The following is a 25,149-nucleotide window of genomic DNA, read 5'->3' as shown; positions in this document are numbered from 1 at the left end:
GGCTTAGGGCTGGAAAACTGGGGTATCATGTAAATTCTACAAAAGGATGATTTTGACCTTGGATTCCCTTCCTCATCTCATCCATCCCAATGGTTAACCCTGTATGGTATGTGGTTCTAAAGCCATTTTGTACTCTTCCTCCCCTGTATATACTCCAGTTTATCAGTAACTTACTAAAGTAAATGACCGAGAAAATTCCAGTTCCAAACTTGAATCAGAGAGGTCCTGGATTTGGGAATACCAGTGAAAATTCAGTGTGCAGGTGAGGTGCCATACTAAAAGCAGAAGAATACAGTTAAAATTGTTAGAGTGAATGGTGAAACCATACCCACCATCACCACTTTTTTGCTCAGATTCAGAATGTTGTAGCAAGATTTCTATCCCCTCCAGAAGATTAGGAGGTTCCTCTCTAGAACACTGACTACCACAGAAGAAAAAGTTTAGAGACTGTGAAACATAAAGTGTCCATGGACCTTTCTAATGCCTCACTCAGATATGAGGAAACAGCCAAGCCTGAACAAGAATATAAAGAAATCAACAATGTGAAAGAGACCAATAAATGTAAAATACATATATACATACATAAAATGAAATAAAAGTAACTGGAAAAAAGCAGAAAACACAAGAGGACTTTAAGTATATATCTATTTCTATCATATAACTATGTACATTATCCTCAGAGAGATGATAAAATATATTTAATCCATGAAGTAAACTAAAGAATACTAAAAAAACACTAAAAATACTAAAACTACAGAATACTAAAAAACCAAAGAATACTAATTGCAAATTAATATATACAGATATGCAAAATGTTTAAGTGCAGTGGAAAGATTGAAAAGTAAGTGGAAAAGTTGCATAGAGAATGGAACAAAAAGACAAAATATGTACCACAAAAAGACAAAATTATGTCCCACAATCATGTCTTTTCATGATTACCATGAAAAGACTCAAAAATTGTCCAGCTCAGTAAAGGTACAAATAGCACCCCAGGCCTATTATCATGATATTTCAGACACCTGGGTATGAAACGTCCTCAAGAAGTCCCAGAACAGGAAGGAAAAGGCTCGGAGGTTGTGGAAGGCTGCTCGGCACTGGACATGTCTGTTTCCTAACACAGAAAAGGAGATGATGGCTCAGTACCTTCAAAATGCTAGATGAAAATGATTTCCTACCTAGAATTAGAATGAAAAAATAGCTGGTGATGAAAGTATGAACATAGCCTTTCTTAAAATATTACCAGAGGATATATTCTCAACAAACAAGGGGAAAACCCAAGAAACTGAAAGCAGTAGGATTGGCTGACCTAGGCTGGGCTCAGCAAGCTGACTTTGCCTCAGGCAGGAGATCAGGGTGAAGGGAGAGCAGTTGGAAGGAAGAAAACCTCATGCACCATAGTGCAAGAGGAAAAATCCATCATATAAACATGTTTCAGTCTTCTATTTAAGTCAGGTCAGCTAACATCCTGTTAACCCAGTGGTTCTCAGCAGGGTCTATTTTGTCCCCAGCACAGCAGACATTTTACAAAATCTGGAGATGTTTTTGGTTGTTGCAACTTGAGGGGAGGCAGGGTGCTGTTGATCTCTAGTGGGTAGAGTCTGTGAATGCTCTTAAATATCAGCCCATCCCAACAAAGAATTATCCAGCCAAAATTCAATGTAGTGCTGACATTGAAGAGTTTTGCACTAATCTGATCAAATCCCATGGACAAGCCCAATGTCGAGGGGTTAGGAAAGACCCACCAGTAGTCTGGTGGGAAGGGTGTAGATGTATAATACTGTCACAAGGTAGTGAAGAATTGGATGCATAATTTGATCATCAGTGTATAATAAATTAAAAATTCCTTTCAAAGAATGTAGAAAAATCTTTCATGGGCAATGGTTATGGCCTTCAATTCCTATAAAGGAAACTAGTGATTATTACTACATATCATTGATTCTAAGATGGATACTTCTTTTTCACATTCTAACATCTCTGAAGTTCCAATGTGTTTTATGATCAATGTGATAATAAAGTATTGTATTATATTTTAATTGGCATTTTTTATTCCTGTGGAACATGAAATAATAATAGTCTCTTGCTGTTGATGTTGTATAGATTTGACAACACACGTTAAATGCTCATTATGTACTTATGCTATGGTAGGCAGTAAATTCAGAAGAACTGTTGGAAGTGTAGACAATTACATTTTGCAGATATAAGTAAGGATCAGAAGCCCCCTTCTCACATCATTACACGTATAAGAATCTACCTAGTAGACTCTTGAGCTACAGTTGATAGCAATTGGGGACATTTTAATATAGTGGTAAAAAATATGGGCACAGAATCTATAGTTAAATGAAGTAATGAGTGAAAACATTTAGGAGGATATTTGGCATATAATAAACACACACTAAATAGTTATTCTCAATCCTATATGCCCATTACTGTGATAATTGCTCTATTTACATTATTCGATTTGGATCACCCTTATCCTATGAGGTGTATCATCTACGTTTTTCAGAAATGGCACCAAGATAGCAAGAGGTGAAACAACCCAAGTTCACACATTTGAGGGTGGTCCATGTGTGTGGTAGGGGGAGTGGGATTTAAACTCATATCTGTGATCTTAGTGGCTGTGCACTCTTTGCAACTCTTTTTCCTTGTGGTGCTATGTTGGTTCTTTGAGCCTCTTAGCCTGTTTAGCCAACACTGGGAAACCAACTATTCTACCTGTACATATAATGAAACTATAGAGCATTTGTATCAATGGTTTCATGAATACATTCCTTTATTCACTTACAGAGAGGACAAGAAAGTTAAAAAGAGGCAGAGGAGGGGCTCCTGGGTTGCTCAGTTGGTTAAGTGTCTGACCTCATATCAGGTCATGATCTCACATTTTGTGGGTTCGAGCCCTGCATCAGGCTCTGTGCTGACAGCTCAGAACCTGGAGCCTGGAGCCTGCTTCAGATTCTGTGTCTCCCTCTCTTTCTGCCCCTCCCCCACTCACACTCTGTCTCTGTCTCTCTCAAAAATAAATAAAATATTAAAAATTTTTGAAAATGGCAGAGAAGTTAAAGAAAATGTGGTATGTGTGTGTGTATGTGTATATATATATGTGTGTGTGTGTGTGTGTGTGTATACATATACATATATACACAGTACAATATTTTTCAGCCATAAAAAGGAATGAAATCTTGCCATTTTCAGCAACATGGATGGACCTAGAGGGTGTAATGCTAAGTAAAGTAAGTCAGAGAAAGACAAATACCATATGATCTCCCTTATGTGTGGAATTTAAGAAACAAACAATTGGGGGCACCTGGGTGGCTCAGTTGGTTAAGCATCCAACTTCGGCTCAGGTCATGATCTCATGGTTTGTGAGTTGGAGCCACCAGGCTCTGTGCTGACAGCTCAGAGCCTGGAGCCTGTTTCAGATTCTATGTCTCCCTGTCTCTCTGCCCCTCCCCTGCTTATGCTGTATCTCTTTCTCAAAAATAAATAAACATTTAAAAAGTGAAATTGAAAAAAAAAGAAACAAACAAATGAATAAAAGAAAAAAAGAGAAAAACAAACCAAGAATCAGATTCTTAACTATACAGAACAAACAGATTGTTACCAGAAGGGAGGTGGGGGGAGGAGTGAAATAGATGAAAGGAATTAAGAATACACTTAGCTTGATGAATCCTGAGTAATATATGGAATTGTTGAATCAGTATATTATATACCTGAAATTAATATAACACTGTATGTCAGGGACACTGAAATTAAAATTAAACAATAAAAACAAAAAAAGGAGGGGTGCCTGGGTAGGTTAAGCGTCCAACTCTTTCTTTTTTTAAAAAAATTATTTTTAATGTTTTTATTTATTTTTGAGAGAGAGAGAGAGAGAGACAAGGAGACAAGAGAGACAAGAGACAAGAGACAAGGAGGGAAGGGGCACAGAGAGAGGGAGACAGAATCTGAAGCAGGCTCCAGGCTCCGAACTGTCAGCACAGAGCCCGAGGTGGGGCTCAACCTCAGGAGCAGTGAGATCGTGACCTGAGCCAAAGTTGGACACGTAACCAACAGAGCCACTCAGGCGCCCTGCGTCCAACTCTTGATGTCAGTTCAGGTCACGGTCTTGCAGTTTTTGAGATTAAACCCCACATCTCTCTGCCCCTCCCCACTTGTGCATGTTCTCTCTCAAAATAAATAAGTAAACTTAAAAAAAATAATAAAAAAATGAAAAAAGGAGGTAGAGGACTGTACAAAGAGATAAAACAATTGATAGTATTCATTGCACATGTTATAATTTGTAATAAATATTAGTGAAAATAACATCCAACTGTAATTTATCTTTTTGCCTCTTAGTGAAACGTCCAAAGTCAACTTTCGAATTACCTATTAAAGCAAACCATGAATCAGTTTAGAAAGTATATCTAAACTGAGAAAGTGTTAGGTAAGCATAACATTACACTGATAAGTCATCAACATTAATTTAGTACTAAATAATTGTGAAGTCTTGAGTAAATTATGATGTTTCGTGGCCCTCACTGTAACATAAAGCAGTTGACCTATTTTCTAGCCTGAATATTCAGTGTTTTGGTAGGTGGATAACTATGGGGAGCAGTGTTTTTTGTTTGTTATTGTTTTTGTCCTTTAGATACATCTTATTAGGCCCTTTTACAGGTAGCTAAGGTATTGTTTTAGTTGATTAATATTTTGCCAAAAGTTAAACATATGATTTCATAAAATTAAAACCACAAACTCAATTATTAGGTGGGCAACACTGAAGTCAGAGTATCTCTGTTTTGGTTTCTCCCCTGTAAAATGGGCATACTGATTTCTGTATTGCTAAGTCATACCTTTTATGGAGTATCACATGCAGAGTGGTTCACATTGTCAGCACAGAGAATACACATGTTACCAACGTGCTGTCAAGATATATCTCATCTGGCATTATATCCCTGGCAACTATTACCTAAATTTAGTGGTCTGATATTTTTGTCTACTCAAAGGCCTTGAGTTTAGTGCACATTTTCTTTAACGTGTATAAAGATAGGAAGCTAATCAGTACAGCTCAGCAATACATTTGTAAGGTAATATTAAAGTCAGGATTTGTAAAGAGAGGTTAAAACAAATCTTGTGAAATACTTAAAGAAGATAAATGACTAACATTATAGTTGGATTCAATATTCATTCCTCTAGAGCAACACTTACATAAACCCTCCCATTAAAATTTCCTCTGAGCACCTTATATATTAGTTAATAAGAAAAAAAGTATTTCTTTATACTCTAAATTGTCATGAATATAAATACAGATTATTGTAAATAGATAGCCCATGGAAAATGACTGCATTTATAAAGGGGGGAAATCACATAACAATAATGCCCCATTACCATGGTTGTGTAGGGAAGAAAATCCTATGTTACCATGGTAAAAGAACAAAAATGTGTTTATCAATGTAAGATAAGAGAAGTCACAGGTGGGAGGCATGGGGGAGCTGCCTGTCTGCTCCCTTGACTAATGTTCCAACCCTATCTTCTGTTGTGCCTTTGCAAGCAGATCAAATTTGTTTCCAACACATTTCTGCTTCTGAGTTAACATTTTAAGATTGACTGTGACTTGAATCATCTGACTTTCCAAACAGATTTGGGGGTGTGTAGGTGCATACCAATGAGGATTTATAATTCATTTCAAATAAAGCTCAGGACCATGGCGGTACAAGTCCAGGGCTATAACAGAAAGTGCCTGCCCTCTCTTAGGATTATTCTCACTGTCAGTTGGCCTGTATTTTATGTTTTTCTACTGAGTTACTGTTAGGTGCAACACGCAGGCCTAGCATTGTGGGAATTTATAGAAAGAAATGACTGGCACTATATATTGATGATTAGAATAACATGGCCTCATGTCCTTAAGACTAAGATTTTTGATGGGTTTATCTTTATATTTAGAGTACCTGCAGTTTGCCAACTTAGGAATGATGCCCCTCATGATTGAATGATGTACCCAGGTGTACTTGTTCTTTGGGGCTTTCTTCCAGATTTCAGAGGACAGAGTAAATGTCATGGCAGCCTAACTTTACTATATAATCCTAATCAAGATTTCAGGTTAGACCTAGAGAGATAGTGACATTGAATAGGGAAAAAGAACCTTAAATTAATAGATTAAAACTGGGTTTTAGTCTTGACTTTGTATTACTCTGGACTTTCTTTTCAAATTCTCTGGATTTCCAAAGCTGGGTTGATGGAGGAACTCTGTGTTCTGGCTGTATATCACAATCACCATAAAAGTCTGTGAAATATGCTATTACCTGCCCAATCCCAGGTTATTCGGTAAGAATTTCTGTGGGAGAGGCCCAAGTACGTATTTTTTAAGTATCCCCCAGGGTGTTCTAATTGAAGCCAGGATTAATACCACTACTCTGGCCGATTCCCAAGAGCCTTTCCATGCAATTCCGTGCAAATGGTCTTTATTCAACTTTTATTTCTTTCCACCTGCACTTTTATTTTACCCTTCACTTACTTTCTTATTTCCTTCTAATTTGACTTGTTACCAAACCATATCCTAATGTTTTAACTCATTTTCAAGATGTGTGGCAATATCAACCTGTATATACTGGTAAAATCAGGTAACATTTTAAAAGCAATATTTTCCTCATATAAAGACACAGTGCTGAAGTCCCTTCAGTTTCCAGAACTGATTTTAGTCTTGGCGAGGGGTGGGGGTGGCGGGGGGGAGGGGGAAGGGAGAACATGACTATCTGGCAAATGGGATGAGATAGACACGGCTTTCATTTGCCCATTTTCTAAGTCTTCTGATGAAAGGAATTCTTCAGGAGGAAAAGAATACTATTTGGTAGAACAGTTATTTCCTGTTGAAAAATGTCTACAATTCTTTCTTTTACTTTTAAAAATAAATGACTTTGGGGAGCCTAGGTGGCTCAGTTGGTTAAACATCTGACTTCGGCCCAGGTCATGATCTCGTGGTTTGTGAGTTCGAGCTCTACACCTGTGCTAACAGCACTGGGCCTGTTTGGGATTCCCTGTCCCCTCTCTCTGTCCCTCCCTGACTCATGCTTTCTCTCTCTCTCTCTCTCTCTCTCTCTCTCTCTCTCTCAAAATAAATAGATAAACTTAAAAAAATTAAAATAAATGACTTGGGTTATACTGGACTATTTGTGAACTGTGCCAATGAAGACCACAGGCCCCACATACAAGAGATTTCTCAATTTCTCCTACTAAAGAAATCCTGGGGCATATACCATTTTATATTCTGATGGCAAGAGTCTGAGTTGACAGTCTGGATTAATGCAGCTTTCAGCATGCATCTCAGGAGATTAGCAAATTGTAGGGAAGCTGTGATTGGTGGATAAAACATTGCTATCTGATGTGCTCAAATTGACACCTGGTGGATGGATTTTTTTTCTGTGTCATTGCTTATAAAATTCTTGTAGATAAAAACGCTAATAAAGAACTCTTTTTGTTATTTATTTTTGCTTGACTTTACCAAATTTACTGCAACCAGTCATCATCTACTTCATTTATCTTTTTACAGCCTAGAATGAATAACCCTAAATTAATCAACTGATTACAAATTCCTTAATTCTATGCATCACATTTCTCATTCTTTGCAATTCCTTTTTAGTCAGAATTGGGAATTAGACTCATGGAACTACACTGTCAGTACCAGCTAAGTGTTAAGTGGAGACAAACTTACATTGTTTCTGTGCCTCTGGGAAGTTTCCAGGAAGGACAAAGTTACTTTCATTAAATATCTGAATTACTTGGAAGGAGAATAGAATTCTGTCTGGTCATCCCCTTGAGAAGTTCACATTTTTATTGCCTCAATCTCCCTCCAGTGTTTCTTTGGGGAGTCAGGGAAAATCCAATATGTCAGTCCTTTCTCCTGGTTATAGGATCACACAAAGTATCAGATAATTATCACATTCACTCTTTCATTTAATCAACAAATATTTATAAGTGCCTACTCTGTGTCAGGCTCTGTCACAGGTCCTAGGAATGAGACATTAACCAAACAAAGACTTTGCTTCTGTAATTCCATTGATAAAGATCAAATGGTACCAAGTACCATGGAAGAAAATAAAGAAAATATTTGGTGCATGTAGCAGTTGGGGTTGTAGAAACAGAGAGGGAGGGAGAAAGTGCTATTTCATATATACAATAGACAGGGAATTTCTCTCTGGTACATGACATTTGAGCAGTACTTGAAAGAAACAAAGAAATCAATCAGGCTAGTATCTGGGGAAAAGTTTTCAAGGCAGCAGTAACACAGAGTGCAAAGGCCCTGAGGCAGCTATGTCTTTGATATATTGGGGAACAGCAAGAAAGCTGGTATGGCTGGAACAGAATGATGAAGAACCAGGATTTCAGAAGAGAAGGTCAGATGATCAATAAGGGGTAGGTCATTAAGGCCCAGTAGACCACGGTAAGAGCTTTGCTGTTTATTCTGAAAGTCATTCAAGGTTATTGAACTACCTCATTTCTCATTTTCAAAAGATCAGTCTGGCTTCTATGATGAGAATGAGCTTCACAAGCAAACTTTGGGGCAGAGGAACCAGGTGGGAGGCTTTTTATACGGTTCAAATGAGAGATGATGATGGGTTGGCTTCGAGAAGTGTGGTAGAGATGATATCACTAGTCAGATTCTGGACTCATCCTGAGATAGAACTGAGACATTCCCTTATGGATTGGGTATGGTATGAAAAAAATAAAGAAATTAAGGTTCTCAGTTTTCTTCTATAGACCATTGCCTTGAGCTTTATCATGGAACCATCTCAGGCTGGGGAAAAAGAGAGAACCGGATTCAAATTATTCTAGAAGTTGAGTGGCCATGGATAATTTTCTTCAATGTTATGAGCCTTGCTTTCTCTAAAGGTACATTAGTGATAATTATATTTTAACACATAGTGTATCCTCAGGGTTCAAATTAAGTAACAATCATAACTGTACTAAACACTCTTGACCTCTTAATTTTCACAGCAACACTGTAAGGGAAGTGACGTTATCCCCATCATATGGATGAGGAAACTAAAACATGAAGAGATTACAGAATTAGTTCAAGGTCACACAAAACTAGATCTGGGATTTGAAACCAGGTCTGTGTGACACCATAGCCCAGGTCCCCAAGGAGTATATTAACAACTGCAAAAACAATCCTTATCTTAATAATACAAATAACTAACATTGTACAGCATGCCAAGCCTTTTGTTTAATGTCTCACATAACATTATTTCTGTTCATTCTTGTAACTCCCTACTGGATTCATGTATTATCTTTCTTTTACAAATGAGACAGTAGAGGTTCAGAGAGGTTAAGCAGCTCATCCATACAAGTTAATCCATCAACTAGCACACCTGGAACCCATCTTAAAACTTGGGTCAACACTACACAAAATTGTCTGTTTGACTAATGCCAAGAGGCCTCTCCTCACTAAGGGATTCAATGTGTATTCCTTGCTGCTGGTGGGGAAGGGGGAGTAACGGTAGGGGAAGCTGAATGTGGAGATTCTTATTAGAACCCCCAAAGCTCTGAGGAACACCACATACCTGACCACCCCTAAGATAACTAGAACAATAAGCAGGGGCTGGCCACTTGAGCTCCCCAGCATGGGTCCCTGAGGTTAATATGATAAGGTTTTAGTCTGTTTCTTTTTCTAAAAACAAAATGTATTGCATTTTTTCATTGCTTTTATTTTCCAGAAATGATGAAGTATTTATCAGAAGGCATGCTTTTGCAATTCATAAGTACTCTCCTTTCACCAGCAAATCCCAATTATTTTGGTGAGAGGAAAAAAAGCAAACAAATAAAAATCTGGCTCTTGTTGGATTCTTTTCCCCACTCAGAGAAATGAAAGCCAAAAAAGAAAGAAGAAAGAAAGAAAAGAAAAAAAATTGCTAACTATGTCAAAGGTAAAATCTGATTGCGTTTAGAGGATAACAAAAGTGATTTATCATCAAATAACGGTGATAGATTGGTTTCCTTTTGTTTCAATTCAACATCAGTTGTTATGAAGTCCCAATATAAATTCAACTGAATGCTTTTTTCAGAGACCTTGTAGGTTATTTTCTTGTCATGATTTGGTCAAAATCTCAAAGGAATTAATTCAGTCCTTTATAAACCTGCATTTAGAAAGGCAGAGGGTAAGGCAATTCTTGACATAGCAGTGGACAGAACTTCTTCCAACTGTCCTTGATCATTTAAGATGGAGAATCCATTTATTCTGAGGGTGAAATTCAGCTATCCAGTTATTTTTGTGCCTTCTGCAGCATCATGGGAAAGGCTGTAAAGGGAATAGACAAGATGCTGAATACAGTTGAGGTATGATGTCTTGAATGTCCTTGATGTGCCTGACACATGACTAAGCCTTTTTTAAAAATGTTTATTGATTTATTTTGCAATACAAAGAGAGCATGAGCCAGAGGAAAGAATCCCAAGCAGTCTCCATGTTGAGCATCTCACAACTGTGAGGTCATGACCTGAGCCAAAGTCAAGAGCCAAAGTCAAGAGTTGGACATTTAACCAACTAAGCCACCCAGATGCCTCACTAAACATTTATGTTTGCCAATTTAATCCTTAAAACCATCAGAGATGAAGAAACAGAGGGTCAGAGAACTGAAGATTTTAAAATACATATCTAATATCTGGGGAGTTGGTGGGATATAAACTCACATCCACATGACTCCTACTGATGGCTCTTAGATTGCAGTGTCCCCTCCTAGCACCATAACCCTCCACTAACGTCTCTGTAAAATGGGACTACATAAAAGGATTGATTTTAAATAACATGTATAAAGTATCTAGTATAGCGCCTGGCATATTTTAGGAAGTTTTCTCTTGTTGTTCTTTACTGAGAATCCTTGTTTCTGTTTTACACAATTACCTAACCAAAGTGCTGAGGAGCAGACCATCAAAGTTCCCAATGGTCACTTAACATTGGAAAGTAGAGAGTTTAAATATATATATTTTTTAAACTTAAAGGTTTTAATTGGTGCATGTACCAGTCAGGGTTGTACAAAAGAGATGTGTGTGTGTGTGTGTGTGTGTGTGTGTGTGTGTGTGTGTGTGTGATCTGCAGTCTATAGGCAGAATTTCCTCTTCTTTAGGGTACTTTGCTTTTTCCCTTAATGTCTGTCATCTGGTTGTATGAGGTCGACCCCGCTTATCGAGGATAATCTTCATTAAAGTCAACTGATTGCACATATTAACCACATGTACAAAATACCTTTGCAGCAACACCTAGATTAGCATTTGGTTAAATAATGGGTACTATTACCTACCCAAACTGACACACAAAACTATCCATCACACGTATTTGTTAAACTGTGCAGCAGCGGGAAACTTGCCTGAATCATTTTATCATATTTGATAATCAAAGACCCAGCCTCTTAGTATTTTGTAGATTATCTTTAGGGGGTTGGGGGAACCAATGGGGGTAGAGGCACTGCTTTTCCTTGTGTCTGCGCATTTTCCCTAAAAAGTAACTATTGTAGTATTTGTTTTTTCTTATTGAATTATTTGCAAAATGCCCTGAATTCAATATTTTCTTAAAGGCAAAACACTTGTTAAATTATTCATAGTGCTACTTTGTGAGAATAATTAGATTACCTTCTGCCTACATCAGCTAGGAGACTATAGTACCAAAATTTGAGAACTTACAACATTTTTTGTGCATTTTTCCTTGACTAAACTAGACTGTATTTGGGAATAGAAATAGGATCAGCTCTGAAAGCAATTTGTGGAGCATGCCTTATGTTGATGGAGACTGAGATTTTAGAAAAGGTGATCAGAAAAAGTCTTACTGACAAGTTGACATTTGAATAAACATCAGAAGGAAATGAGAAGGAAAGTCATGTATACATCTGGGCAGAAAGCATTCCAGGAAAAGTTCCTCTGATGGGGGAGCATGGCTCTTTCACTCTGGTGAAAACAAAGTAGTGTAGCTGGAGGGGAATTAATGAGAGGAGACTGGTGAAAAATGAGGCCAGAGAGATAAAAAGAGGTCTGATTCATATAGACTTGTAGGTCTTGTTGGTGTTAGATTATTTTTCACTCATACTCCCGTTCGTACTTCCATGAGAGGGATATACTTCCTTGCCCCAATTTTGTCAACTTGTCAGTGTAACTGACATTATATCCAAGTAAATATGCTACTCAGATCTCCTTCAAAAAAGCCAACTCTGGACATCATGATTGGACCTAGAGCTTCCAGCATTGTCTCTTTGATATGTCACCATGTTCACCCAGAAGCTGTACTTCTACAGAGCTCTTCTCAGCCAATAACTGAGCATTACATTGCATCTACACTGGTACCTTTTTGTGGAATGTAAGGCCCCTTGCACACGAACTTTGGCTCCAGGATTCCACATTAGTTTAGGTGAAACTTTCTTAGTACTGCAATATGATCTGAGATTCACCCTACCTGTTTCTTCTTCCTTCCCCCTCTCCTTATACAGTTGTCAGTCATGCATTGTAGTTCTGCACTGAAAGTTCCTCCTGCCTATTACTATCCACTCTCTCTGGTCCTTCACTGGCCTTCCCCCGCTGAGTCTCTTGCATGTCAAATCCCTTTGTACCATCTGCTTTTTAGGGGGTCTGAACAAACACACTTGACTTGGCTTCATATTATTATATTGTACTTTCTGCACTTTGATTTTAGCTTGTCATATGGCATGCATTGACCAAAGATGAGGGGTACATGAGCAGACCTGGACCCAAGGTAGCCCAAGGTAGCTTGAACCAAGCACAACCAAGACTGGAGTACCACCTCAAACCACCACCAACCATTCCACAGATATGGGCATAGATAAAATATTGTAGTTTTAGACCATTGAGATTTAGCATAGGTTATTATGTAGCATTATTGTGAGAACAACCTAATTGATACATAGTAGAATTTTGTCCTTTTTTCTAAGTTAGATGTAAAGCCATTGGAGAATTTGAAATACAAGATGACATGATCTGAATGATACTGTTTTAGCAGGCTCACTCTTGTTACACTATTAATAATAGACAAAAAAGGATAAAGGGTAGGGATAGAGAGAAATCTACTATTTGTTTATGAAGTAATTCAGTTAAGAGAAAATGTTGGCTTTAACCAAATGGAGAAAGTGGTAGAAATCAAGGTATTTTTCAAAGGTAGAAAAGACAGGATTTATTGATGGGATGATGTGTAGTGTGCAATAAAGAGGAGAAAATGATGACACCAGGGGTTTTGACCTGAGCAATTGAGATGATGGAGTAGTCTTAACCAAGAGAAGAAGCAATATGAAATCAGGCTTTACAGATCCTTGAACTTTTCAGCTGCAATCATCTGTATCTCCATTACACTTCAGTCACCTCCCACAGATATTTCCTGGGCCTGTCATCACCAATAAATACATAATTTCCAGAATCTTGATTTTAGGTATGCCATACTCTGGTAACTATCTTATTTTTCAACTTTACTGCTTCAAGTTTACCAAGTACCCCACTTTGAAAAGTTTCAATGTTATCAGGAGTTATAAATTTTATGCTATCAACCTCATGGTATATCTTTTTCTTTTTCTAACATAAGACACCATACTTCTTACTTACTTACTATAAAGACTCCCAATATATATTGTCTTTAGGAATACTCACCGTGAGGTAAAATCTGAATCCTGCTTATCTGCAACCATTCACATCTAAGGCCATCTTGTCTCTCATGCTTAAGCCCATTTAAGCACATTGCTCCTCAATTACCCAGTCTTCTGCCAGATTACTAGCTTCTGCCCTGCTACTAAGTCATTTCCATCAGCAGACAAATATGCCTAAATAGGCCAAATATGAAATATCTGCTGCTCTCTCCACCCATCCAGGTTAACCACTGGGTGGGGGATAGAGGTCCAGCTACCCACTTAAAGAAGACTGGACACCATCCAGACAACAGCCAAGATCTCCTGAGTCTTGGGTATCAGAACTCCTTCACCTTCTCACACACAGCAGCCCAACTTCAGTTTAGACGCCACTGGACCCTGATATCCAGGCAACAACCTTCTCCAACCACTAGTCCATTGCATCTTTCATGTTAGCTTGGTACAACACTGTGCCTCCTGATCATGGATATGGACCCAGAGCTATAATACTACTTACTGCTAGTATAGTTTATTGGAGCTTCAGCTATCATTTCAGTATAATGGGAATGATAAAATGATAATGGAACTTAATCAAAGGACTGTTGTGTATATTAATTGTCCTCATGCACAGAATAGACTCTTATATTAGGAATATCTGTAAAGGATTTCCTGTGTTTAGATTTCAACAGGACATATGACTGATAGCTAAGGTGATTATGTAAAAAATACATCCAGCTTAACTTTAGGATACATACTGAAATAGACAGATGAAGGTAAGCTAGAGATAAAGGCAGCAAATGAAATATGGGTATATGTAGTGAAGATGGGTATTACAAAATAAAAACCATGTTCTCAAGAAATATTTCAGGGGCGCCTGGGTGGCGCAGTCGGTTAAGCGTCCGACTTCAGCCAGGTCACGATCTCGCGGTCCGTGAGTTCGAGCCCCGCGTCAGGCTCTGGGCTGATGGCTCGGAGCCTGGAGCCTGTTTCCGATTCTGTGTCTCCCTCTCTCTCTGCCCCTCCCCCATTCATGCTCTGTCTCTCTCTGTCCCAAAAATAAATAAATGTTGAAAAAAAAATTTTAAAAAAAAGAAAAAAAGAAATATTTCATTGACATATAATCAGATCTACATTAATACATGGATCCAAATAGTAATTATACTTTTGTTACTTACAATAAAAAAACATTTAAACATCATGACTAGTAGATGAAACCTATATCACATGTAAAATGAATTATGACCAATAGAATAAAATATATATGACCCATGGAATTAGAGATTTGTTTGTATTGGGGTTTCATGACCAAATTTAATTTATTAAGATATGAAAGAATTATTTAAAATTAGAAATTAATTAATATGGTTTATCTCAATAATTAATGGAATTTAAAATAAATCAAAAGTATGTAGCTATCTCAACATGCTTAGAAAAGGCATAATAATCAAATTTCTACCTTAAGTAGGAACGGAATTCCCTTGGCATAATAATGACTATGAAAAATCTGTAATAAACTTTATGCTTAATTTTGAGACTATAGAACTATTTCACTTTGTAAAATAATTTAGTGATTATCTTAAAATTGAAAATTTACATACCCTAAAACCTATGCACAATAACAATCATTGCTCCTTAATATTCTTCAAAAGTTAAATGCAATGTGGTAGGCTCATTTGATAGAGTACAATGCATGTCACAGAGAACAAATCTCAACACAATTCTAGGGGATGCAAGAGATTTAATCAAGTCCCAGTATAATGCCAACATTACCAGGCTATTTTGGAACATCTAAATATTGCTATTTAAGATGACATAAAATTAAGGACCTAAGTTCCCTTGTTTTATTTGGAACTGTGCCAAATGTATAGTGTCATAACTTTAAAGACAGAAAAATTTATATGTTACAAATGTGGGAGGTCTTTGCAAATTTTTGACATGTTATTTTCTAGAAGGAGGGCTAGCAAACTCTCTGTAAAGGGCCAGATGGTAAATATTTCAGTCCTTTCAGTAAGCCACACACGACCTCTATCAACTTCACAGAGCTTATATTCTAAATATCCCTCCTAGTAATTCTAAATAACTATTGTCCTTGGTGTTTGATATATTATACAAAGTACGTTTGATTTCAGAAATTAAAGTCTGAAAAGTATGAGTAAGTTTTTAGAAGACTAACCACTACACTTACTTCACCCCTTTGGAAGTTCTTTCTTTACAACCTTTGTTCTTCCAAAACTCATCTGCCTAACTTTAACAGCATTTACAACTTCCTTATTTGCATCTTATAATTTGTTTTTATGTCTCTTCTGCAATGTTTTAACCATAAGAGAGAAAAACCAAATACTGATTGTGAGATAAACTTTATTTTTAATCCTCTCATGAAGAACTTTGGAAAGAAATTTGAGGGTATATGTTTTCTAGAGTTGTTTAATATTTGTAAATATACCTATTTACCTGAATAATGCAATGATTATGCAGTATAAATATAGAAAAGCCTTGGAAATTTATTATTTAATTTATATCTTGCTGGTCATCAGCACACCTCCACAGCATTAAGATTGACTTCTTTTCCCAATGGGAAAAGAGAGGTGTAGTTAATACCTACCAAATATTTCAGAAGATTTATATTTTGATTTTTATTTTGCTCTAATGAGAGCTCATGAATTTGACATTATTAAGGAATATCATAGTGACAGGTGAGGAAACTGAGTTTCCAGGGGGTTAAGTAACTTAACCAAGGTCTCTTAGCTCTCAGGGATCCCTTTCTCCTCAACCCACCATCAGGAAAATGTTCTAAATCTAGCTGTAGCCGAGGATGGAGATGAAACCTTAAGAGTTTCAGTGCAATGTGATCCAGAAGATGAAACTCATTTTAAGACTATAGAAAACAGGACAATAAGAGAAGACAACACTTTCCATTATATAAATCCCATAAGAAGTCAATCAATAAATATGTACTGTATTTCTACTGTACTCTAGGACAAAGGTGGCTCCTTAGTGGATGGCAAAGATATAAAAACACTATCTCTGACCTCAAGGAGTATATACATGATCTTTTGAGTAAAGACCAATAAACAAGTTAATATTTCACAGCATGATAAAGTAATTTGGACATAAAATAAATGCTATATGCTCAATTAGATATTTTACCAATTTCCCACTGAAAATAAACTTTTCACATCACTTGTTTGTTTCTATGTCAACAGATTTTATAAAATTTGAGGGGTGCCTTGGTGGCTCAGTTGGTTAAATATCCAACTCCAGCTCAGGTCATGAAATCATGGTTCATGGGCTTGAGCCCCGTGTCAGGCTCTGTGCTGACAGTTCAGAGTCTGGAGCCTGCTTCCGATTCTGTGTCTCCCTCTCTCTCTGCCCCTCCCCCCCTTCTCTCTCCCTCTCCCTCTCTCTCTCTCTCTTTCAAAAATAAATAAACATTAAAAATTATTTACAATTAGGAGGGCATTTGTTGGGATGAGCACTGGGTGTTGTATATAAGTGATGAATCATGGGAATCTACTTCTGAAGCCAAGACTACACTGTATACACTATATGTTAGCTAATGTAACAACAAATTATGGGGGAAAAAATAAAATTTGAGCAGAGGCAAAGTAAGCTAAATGATTAACCCTGAATAATAGAGGGGCACCTGGGTGGCTCAATTGGTTAAGCATCCAACTTCAGTTCAGGTCATGATCTCACAGTGTGTGAGTTCAAGCCCTGCATTGGGCTTGGAGCCTGCTTTGGATTCCATGTTTCCCTCTCTCTCTGTCCCTCCCCTGCTTATGATCTGTCTCCCTCTCTCTCTCAAAATAAATAAACATTAAATTAAAAAAAAATAGTGGAAGTAGTTTCCTTTGGAAAGAGTAGAAAATAATATTGCTATTCAGCTATGTGCTTTAGAAATATTTAGCAGTTGTTGATTTGAGGTTTTTGTTTTATCTTACACCAACAAATTCTCTGATTCTCCTACACCAGCTTGGGTGTTCAACAATTCAGTTCAAGACTAACGCTAACTATCTGAGGTTAGCCCAGCCCCCATGGGTTAAGGATTCGGTCCCGCAAGACTGTCCCTAATTTGGACATCCTACAAATGAGGTGTCCAAGCTGTCCACATTTCTGTCTGGCCAACTACAAATACAGGAGTTTCCACAACAACACCTCTCAGGTTTGATAATTCGCTAGCACAACTCACAGAACTTAGGGAAGACCTTTATTTGCAATTACTATTTATCATAAAAGATACAATTCCATTTATTTTAAAGGATACACAGCCAGATGAAGAAGATGCCTAGGGCAAGGTATAGGTTGGTGAGAGAAGGAATGTGAAGCTTCCATGCCATTGTTGGACACATTACCCTCCCAGCACCTTGATGTATTCACTACCCCAGAAACAATCTGAACCTCATCCCATAAGTGTTCTTATGGAAGTTTCATTGCATAGCCATGCTTGATTAAATAACTGATGTTATGATTGAACTCAACTTCTAGTCCCTCTTCCCTCTCAGGAGGCCAGGGGTGGGGATGAAAATTCCAACCCTGTAATCACATGGTTGATTCCTCTGGAACTAGTCCCCATCTTGAGCTACCCAGGGTCCATCAATGATCACTTCATTAGCATAAACTCAGGTATGGTTGGAAGGTACTCATTATATAGCAAAAATCCTTTTCCTCAGGAAATTCCAAGGGCTTTCAAGGAGCTCTATACCAGGGACCAGGGACAAATAGCAAATATTCTTTTAAGCTTATTTATTTATTTTGAGAGAGAGGCAGGGTGAAGGGGCAGAGAAAGTAGGAGAGAGAGAGAATTCCATGCAGGCTGTGCACTGTCGGCATGGAACTGACTTGGGGCTTGAACTCACGGAGCATGAGATCATGACCTGAGCTGAAACCAAGAGTCAGACACTCAACCTGAGCCATCCAGGTGCCCCAAATATTTTTTTTATTATACCACATGACCAAATAAAATATCTTTAGTAGACCAACTTATTGTCAAGATTATTAAACAATTAATTGTTGAAGAAATAGCTAAAGCCTAGAAGGTATTACAATTAATAGCTAATAAAAAGAAACTCCAGGCTCTTAATGGAGTGGGTAGATGCATTCACATTTCAGGTTGAGGATAGGGCTACGTGCTCCCATTCTATACGAGTCAGCATGTGCCCTGGCTAATATATACATACATGCATGTGTTTTCTGTGAATTTTAAAAGGGAAACTTTTTTTGTTGTTAAACTCCTGTCTCTGGAACAGAAACTTAAAAAAATAGAACTGGTGAATCAAGAAAATTTATATGCTGCAATCTGCATGTTTTCCTGGATAAATCTCTGTACTTTTCTGTTTCTGTACTAAATTGAGCACAGATATTTTCACATCTTTGTAGATTCCTAAATCTACCAAATTATAACTGAAACCTTTTTTTCCCCACTAGTGACAAGTACCTAATTGATTAAATCTTTTTCCTCCAGAATAATGTTTGAGGTTTATAGAAAAAGGGTTTAAAATGAAAGGTAAAGAAATGTTAGGGTTACCAATTTTTTTTTATAGTTTTCTCATTATCATTTTTATGTTTTCATCATGTGAGTCTCACATCTTAAAACAGATGGGGCTGTATAATAACCTTAATAAAATTCTTATAGAGGTTCCTGGATCCTAGATTCAATTAAAAAGTACCTTTCATTTTTAATATGAAATATATGGATATTTAATTTTATACTTTATCCAAAATAAAGTATATTTTATGTCAAAATTTTATGGGCCTTTTAAAAAGTCTTCTTATCAGATGTTTGGAGCTTGTGACTTTGAAGGAGGTTTAATTTCTAAGAAAGATAAGATTCTCCTATGCTGTAAGAGAAAGAAATCTGATGATAAACCTAGATGCATGTCCAGGGGAAGAGGATGACCAAATCTAGGGAAGGGACTGACTTCCAGCAGGACTGGGAGCCATGGTCATAGGTTGAGATTCTGGATGCTGAATACAGAATAGTTTGGGCTAAGATAGAGTCCACTAGAAAGTAATGGAGGAAAAGGGGTTTGGCCCTAGAATCAAACACATTAAATGGAAATTTTGATTAGAATAAGATCTATCCTAGGAATTTCATGAGCAGCTTTCAAAGGCAAGAACCCAGGAAAACCAAACCCATTGGAAATCCAAAAGAACCAGTGATGTGCAGACTGTTTCATAAATGACTCTTTCTTAGAGAATTTGTTTCTTCTGCATTTAAACACCACTCTACAATATGAGTGTGATATATGTCTCACTTAAACTGTGATGTCTATTTAAAAGTTGCTTTAGATATTTATGGAAAGCAAAAAAAAATTTTTTTCCTATATAAGACCAACTTTGTTCATTTATTCATTCACCAAACATGAATGTAATCCCTACAATGTGCCAAATGTTATTCTAGATGCTAGAGATACTGCAGTGGTTAAAACAAGACAAAACACACACACACACACACACACACACACACACACACACACACAAAACCCAACTCTGCCCCTAAGGAACTTAAATTTTAATGGTGGGAGACAGAAAATAAAGAAGTATGTAATATATTTAATATAGTAGTTGGTGACAACTCTGCATCACTGTGCCAGCAGTTTCTACCATCCACTCTTGTGGGACATTGTGTCAAGGGCAGATGCGTTCCAATTGAACCTTATGAAAATTCAAGCACTATGAAGTAAAAAAAAAAGCCTAATTATACCACAGCCTCATACACAAGTTATTTATTTATGCCAACCATCATATTCAGTAACTAGAATCATCAGGGACATTATAAACCACACAGATTAATTTAAAAAGTGAAATTCATCAAGACAGTACCTAATAATTAAATAAGCCTAAAACCATGACAGAAATGTCTACGAGGAAGGAAGAATTCGACAAGAGCACACATTAATGTGGGTCTAAAATGAGACAAAATATGAGACTGTGAAGACTGCAACTTCCCTCATATATGAATTTTCCTTGGGACAGGGTGGTAGAGAAGTTTCACTGATTGTTTAGCCCCCACTTCCTGCAGTGCTGTGTTTGAGAAGCCCAGCTCCTGTGAAAAGCCTATGTGTGATTTTGTTCAGGCCTGACTGTAGGCTACACAAAAGTTTCACCTGGCAGGCCTCGGGGACCAGCTGCTCTCTGACCCCAGGCTTGTGCACTTGCACACCAGTGCAATGCAGTCCTTGAAGGGAGGTGCAGTCAAAGACCCAGATCCTTCTGCCTTGTCAGGCTCTTCTTCTGTCTGCATCCCTGCCACAGGGATTCCCAGGACCCTTCATGTGAGACCTTGGGCAGAGAGTCTCTTCAGGTGCCTCTGCTGAGATCTCCTTATGAGAGCGAGGAAGAGGAAACCCAGCCCTTTTTTACTCCAAGTCCATCCCCTTCCACCCTCTGGTCCAGAAAACTGCAGGTGCTTATGTTTGGGACTCTCTCAACAGTTAGTTGACACCCCTTGACCCTCTACTAGTGAGCCCTTAACATACAGGAAACTAAAATGCGGGAAGTTGGTACTTTCTCCAGGTTCAGCCAATAATTTATAGTATGGTGGTCATTAAAGGCTTCGCTGTTACTTTCATGTTGGCTCTTTGTTTAAAGTTGACTACAACACCTAGCAATTTATCCAGCCTGACCCCACCTCTGACATCGTGAAGCCAAATCTCATTTCAGCAACTCAGGAGTATCTTGTCAGTGATTGGCAAATGCTGGGTGACTAGCACCATGATGTTAGATCATTCAGGTGTCTCAAGAGGGTGACATGAATATGAACTTAGGGGAAAAAAGTGAGAGAGAGGGAGAGGAGAGAGAGTGGGAGAGGGGGAAAGGGGGGGGAGAAGAGAGCGGGGCAGAGAGAGAGAGAGAAGAGAGGGAGAGAGAGAGAGAGAAGAGAAGGAGAGAGAGAGGGAGAGGGGGAGAGGGAGGGAGGAAGGGAGGGGACAAACCAGAAAACAGACCTTTAACTATAGAGAACAAACTGAGGGTTGCTGGAGGGGATGTGGACAGGGACAGGCTAAATGGGTGATGGGGATTAAGGAGGGTACTTTTTGTGATGACCACTGGGTGTTATATGTAAGTGATGAATCACTAAATTCTACACCTGAAACTACTACTGGACTGTATGTTAACTAACTGGAATTCAAATAAAAACTTCAAAAAAGGAAAGAAAAAAAGGGTGGTATGGTAATCAGCCCTAGGTAGAGGGTGGGTTTACAATATACTGAATTGTAAAGTGTAAGTTGTACAGTTTACATCCTGCTTTTATACCCAATGAACATCTTTTCATGTTCATGAGATAAGCAGGTTGTAAAGCATACAATTTAATTCCTATTTGAAACAACACATATACAAACATATATATTATACGTATGCGTGTATGTTGGCATATAAAATAAAATAAATAGGGGTGCCTGGGTGGCTCGTTCAGTTAAGCATCTGACTTCAGCTCAGGTCATGGTCTCACATTTCTGAGCTCAAGCCCTGCATCAGGCTCTGTCCTAACAGCTCAGAGCCTGGAGCCTGCTTTGGATTCTGTGTCTCCCTCTCTCTCTGCCCCTTCCCTGTTCACGCTCTTTCTCTCTTTCCTTCAAAATAAATACACATTTAAAAATAAATGAATAAAATAAACAGTAAACATTTCAGTTCCTAAATATAGGCTTGAACTATAAAATTTAAATCAACTTTCCAGAAGAGTATCTCGAGTACAAGGCAGTTCTGAGGATCTAAATTTTTCCTCCATGTTAAGAGAATATTTATAGATTCTCTATAATATTGGGAACATTTTCTTTTATTATCAGTTAATGAATTTTCTAATGTTCAAAGTTTGTATAATCTTATCTTTTCCTTTAACTAGGCTTGCAAGTTAATTTTTTTAATTATTGTTTATCCAAAGAACTTACTCTTCGACCTTCATATTTTGCTACTCAATATTTACTTTCTTACTCATTATGTTCTGTTATCTTATGGATCCCTTTCTTCTTCATAAAATTATTTTTATTTTATAAAAAGATTTGCATCAGGGCACCTGGGTGGCTCGGTCGGTTAAGCGTCCGACTTCGACTCAGGTCATGATCTCACCGTCTGTGAGTTTGAGCCCCGCGTCGGGCTCTGTGCTGACAGCTCGGAGCCTGGAGCCTGTTTCAGATTCTGTGTCTCCCTCCCTCTCTGCCCCTTCCCTGTTCATGCTCTGCCTCTCTCTGTCTCAAAAATAAATAAACGTTAAAAAAAATTTTAAAAAAGCTTTGCATCAAATTTCTAGTCAATTTTATTTTTCTCATTTAATCATAAATCATTTATACATATGGATTACCCACCTAAGAAAATTTGGCATAAATATGTTGTGATACATGGTGTTCCTCTTGTCTTCATTTTCTGAAAATGTTGTAATTTTTGTCTTCTTTTTCAAACTTTCCTTGTGATACATCTGCTGACAACAATCATTGCAATCGGTTTATTTAAATTATTATACATATTCCTAACTTCATTACATTTTGATTATTGAATATGGCTTTAAAAGTCCTATTTAATTATATAGATTGAGATTTTATTTGTGCCCTAACATGGAATTAGTGTTACATATGCAACAGGACATTGAAATATACCTAAAAAGGTGGAGCCATGACCCACATGGTAACAACTTCAATAACAATACTCTTACCTGAAAGAGTAAAATCCATCCAGAATTGGCAAGAGAAAAATCAGCCCTGTTGATAACCAGACTGTAGCAGACAGGCCACTGGCAAAGCCAACGTAAAAAGAACTTTCTTCCAAGGCCACACTGTAGCTGTGAAATTCCTTTAGGAATGTACCAATTCAGAGCTGATCCTCACTTCCCTTTTTTTAGAATCACCCAGAACAAGCTCAAACCCCATAAAAATCTTCCTCCTTCCTAATGAGAGGCCCCATGGCTCCTCTTGTCCATTCTCTCTTGTAGCAGCAACTTAACAAACCCAGCTCTGTTTCTGGTGTTCTTTATCTGATGGCTTTACCACCCCCAATTCTGTAAGAGAATAAATTACATATACTAAAATTATTGTAATACATAGAAAAATGAGAAAATCTTCATTGGCACTAGATCTAATGAAAGGCACCAATAATGTCCCACACATTTTAGAAATATTCTGTTACATAACGTGCAGATGGAATAAAAAGAAAATGATACAATGAGGACAAGTTAGGAACTTCACTTTGTGTTTCCTTTTGATTTCTTTTTGAGCCTCAGAGAAACCTTGTATAGTGTGAAGGTTGCTGCTGCAGTGGTGGTCTCTGAGCACAGTTTCTTCTTTGAGTTCCATATATCTCTCTCCATGTCTGTGTCTCTTGCAGTTGATTTTGAGCTGTGTCATTTAGTTTGTGACCTAGTGACTTCCTTTGAATTTCTTCAGAATCAAGGAATAATACGTACCTCTCAAGTGGGTTTTGAAATCAAAAGAGTTACCTCCATTGCAGCAAATCGAAACCTTTAAATTGCTATGCAACGAAGGTCTGTCGTTATTATTTGCATTATTCTTATCTAAATATAGATAAAGGAGATGAGGTTCAGAAAGGATGAGAAACCTTCCTAGTTCTACTATCTATCAGCAATGTGACCTCTCTGAAGATCCGTTTCCTTACCTCTAAAATGAGGAACATTATAGTGTCTAACCTATAGGACTGTGAGAGAGGTTCAGTTACTGAAGTCATATGTAATGAATTGGAACTTCCTGGCCAACTGACAAGTGTTCTTAGAACTAAGACTCCAGGTTCTGATCCAAAGTCTGGTTCTCTTCTGCTAACCTTTCACCTTACTTTGATATTTGGATTTACTTTGGAAGTAAATGGAAATAAAGAATATTTTTAATTCGTTTTATAAGCTGTGGAGTGTGCTACATGGGTAAATGTTGAACGATAGTGTAGGAGGTGACAACCTTGCTGTTGTCACATTTGTTTGGACCCTGCCCTACATGTATATATATTTTTTTCTAGCAGAACTCATTTTCATTTAAATCAGACACTTCTCACTAAGGACACAGCACTCTACAGAGAGTTTTTGTCTTCTTCGAAAACTTTAGACAGCCTCTGAATGTCACCTCTGCTGCTGCGAGGATGTCTCCACATCTAGCAGGTTTTGTCAATGAATTTCCTAAAAGTTGTTCTCCAGTGGCCTTAAGACTATAGCTAACAGGTAGACAGACGTCCAGTTAGAGTAATGCCAGCATTAATAGAAGTAAAATAATTTTTACTCTCAACAGGTGAGATATTACCCATATAATTGTTTTGAGTGATGAAATTTATTATCCTTATCCTCCAAATCCCCTAAATACTCAATAAGCTCTTGTCATCCACATATAAGTTTTGCTTTAAAAAAATCATGGCGTTAGGATCCCAAATCTTCCTTCCATGACACACGTGTCACAAGTCACCAAATAAAAGTCCCTCTGCCTGCGCCTCATTGAACGAACAAGGAAGTAGAGGGGGTATGCAACAGACAGACCACACACTCTGCACTCTGGGCACATTCAGTACAGAAATCCCTTAGCTGCTTGACCAATTTGGCAGAACAGTTTTGGCTTCTCAGTTGCACATGTTCTAGATTCCTTTCCTC

The 25,149-nt window shown here is 37.7% G+C and overlaps 1 protein-coding gene and 1 long non-coding RNA gene across 4 annotated transcripts in view; one reads left to right on the top strand and one right to left on the bottom strand.

The window, feature by feature from the left end:
* Positions 1-25,149, top strand: part of LOC123381008 — a 789,636-nt gene that overhangs the window by 596,769 nt on the left and 167,718 nt on the right. The gene's annotated exons all lie outside the window — the stretch shown is intronic.
* Positions 9,226-24,262, bottom strand: LOC109492537. 2 transcript variants are annotated; one of them, XR_006587514.1, is made up of 4 exons: positions 24,180-24,262; positions 23,224-24,078; positions 22,880-22,989; positions 9,226-10,264 (listed from the first exon to the last, which is right to left on the bottom strand). It is a non-coding gene; the product is annotated as an uncharacterized LOC109492537 (long non-coding RNA). The 2 variants fall into 2 exon arrangements; XR_002736858.2 differs by having other exon boundaries at positions 9,231-10,264; positions 23,224-23,565; positions 24,180-24,244.

Source organism: Felis catus, chromosome D2 (assembly GCF_018350175.1).
Source record: "Felis catus isolate Fca126 chromosome D2, F.catus_Fca126_mat1.0, whole genome shotgun sequence".
Classification (NCBI taxonomy): Eukaryota; Metazoa; Chordata; class Mammalia; order Carnivora; family Felidae; genus Felis; species Felis catus.
Note: the sequence above shows the minus strand (reverse complement) of the source record. Positions and strands in the feature narration are given on the sequence as shown.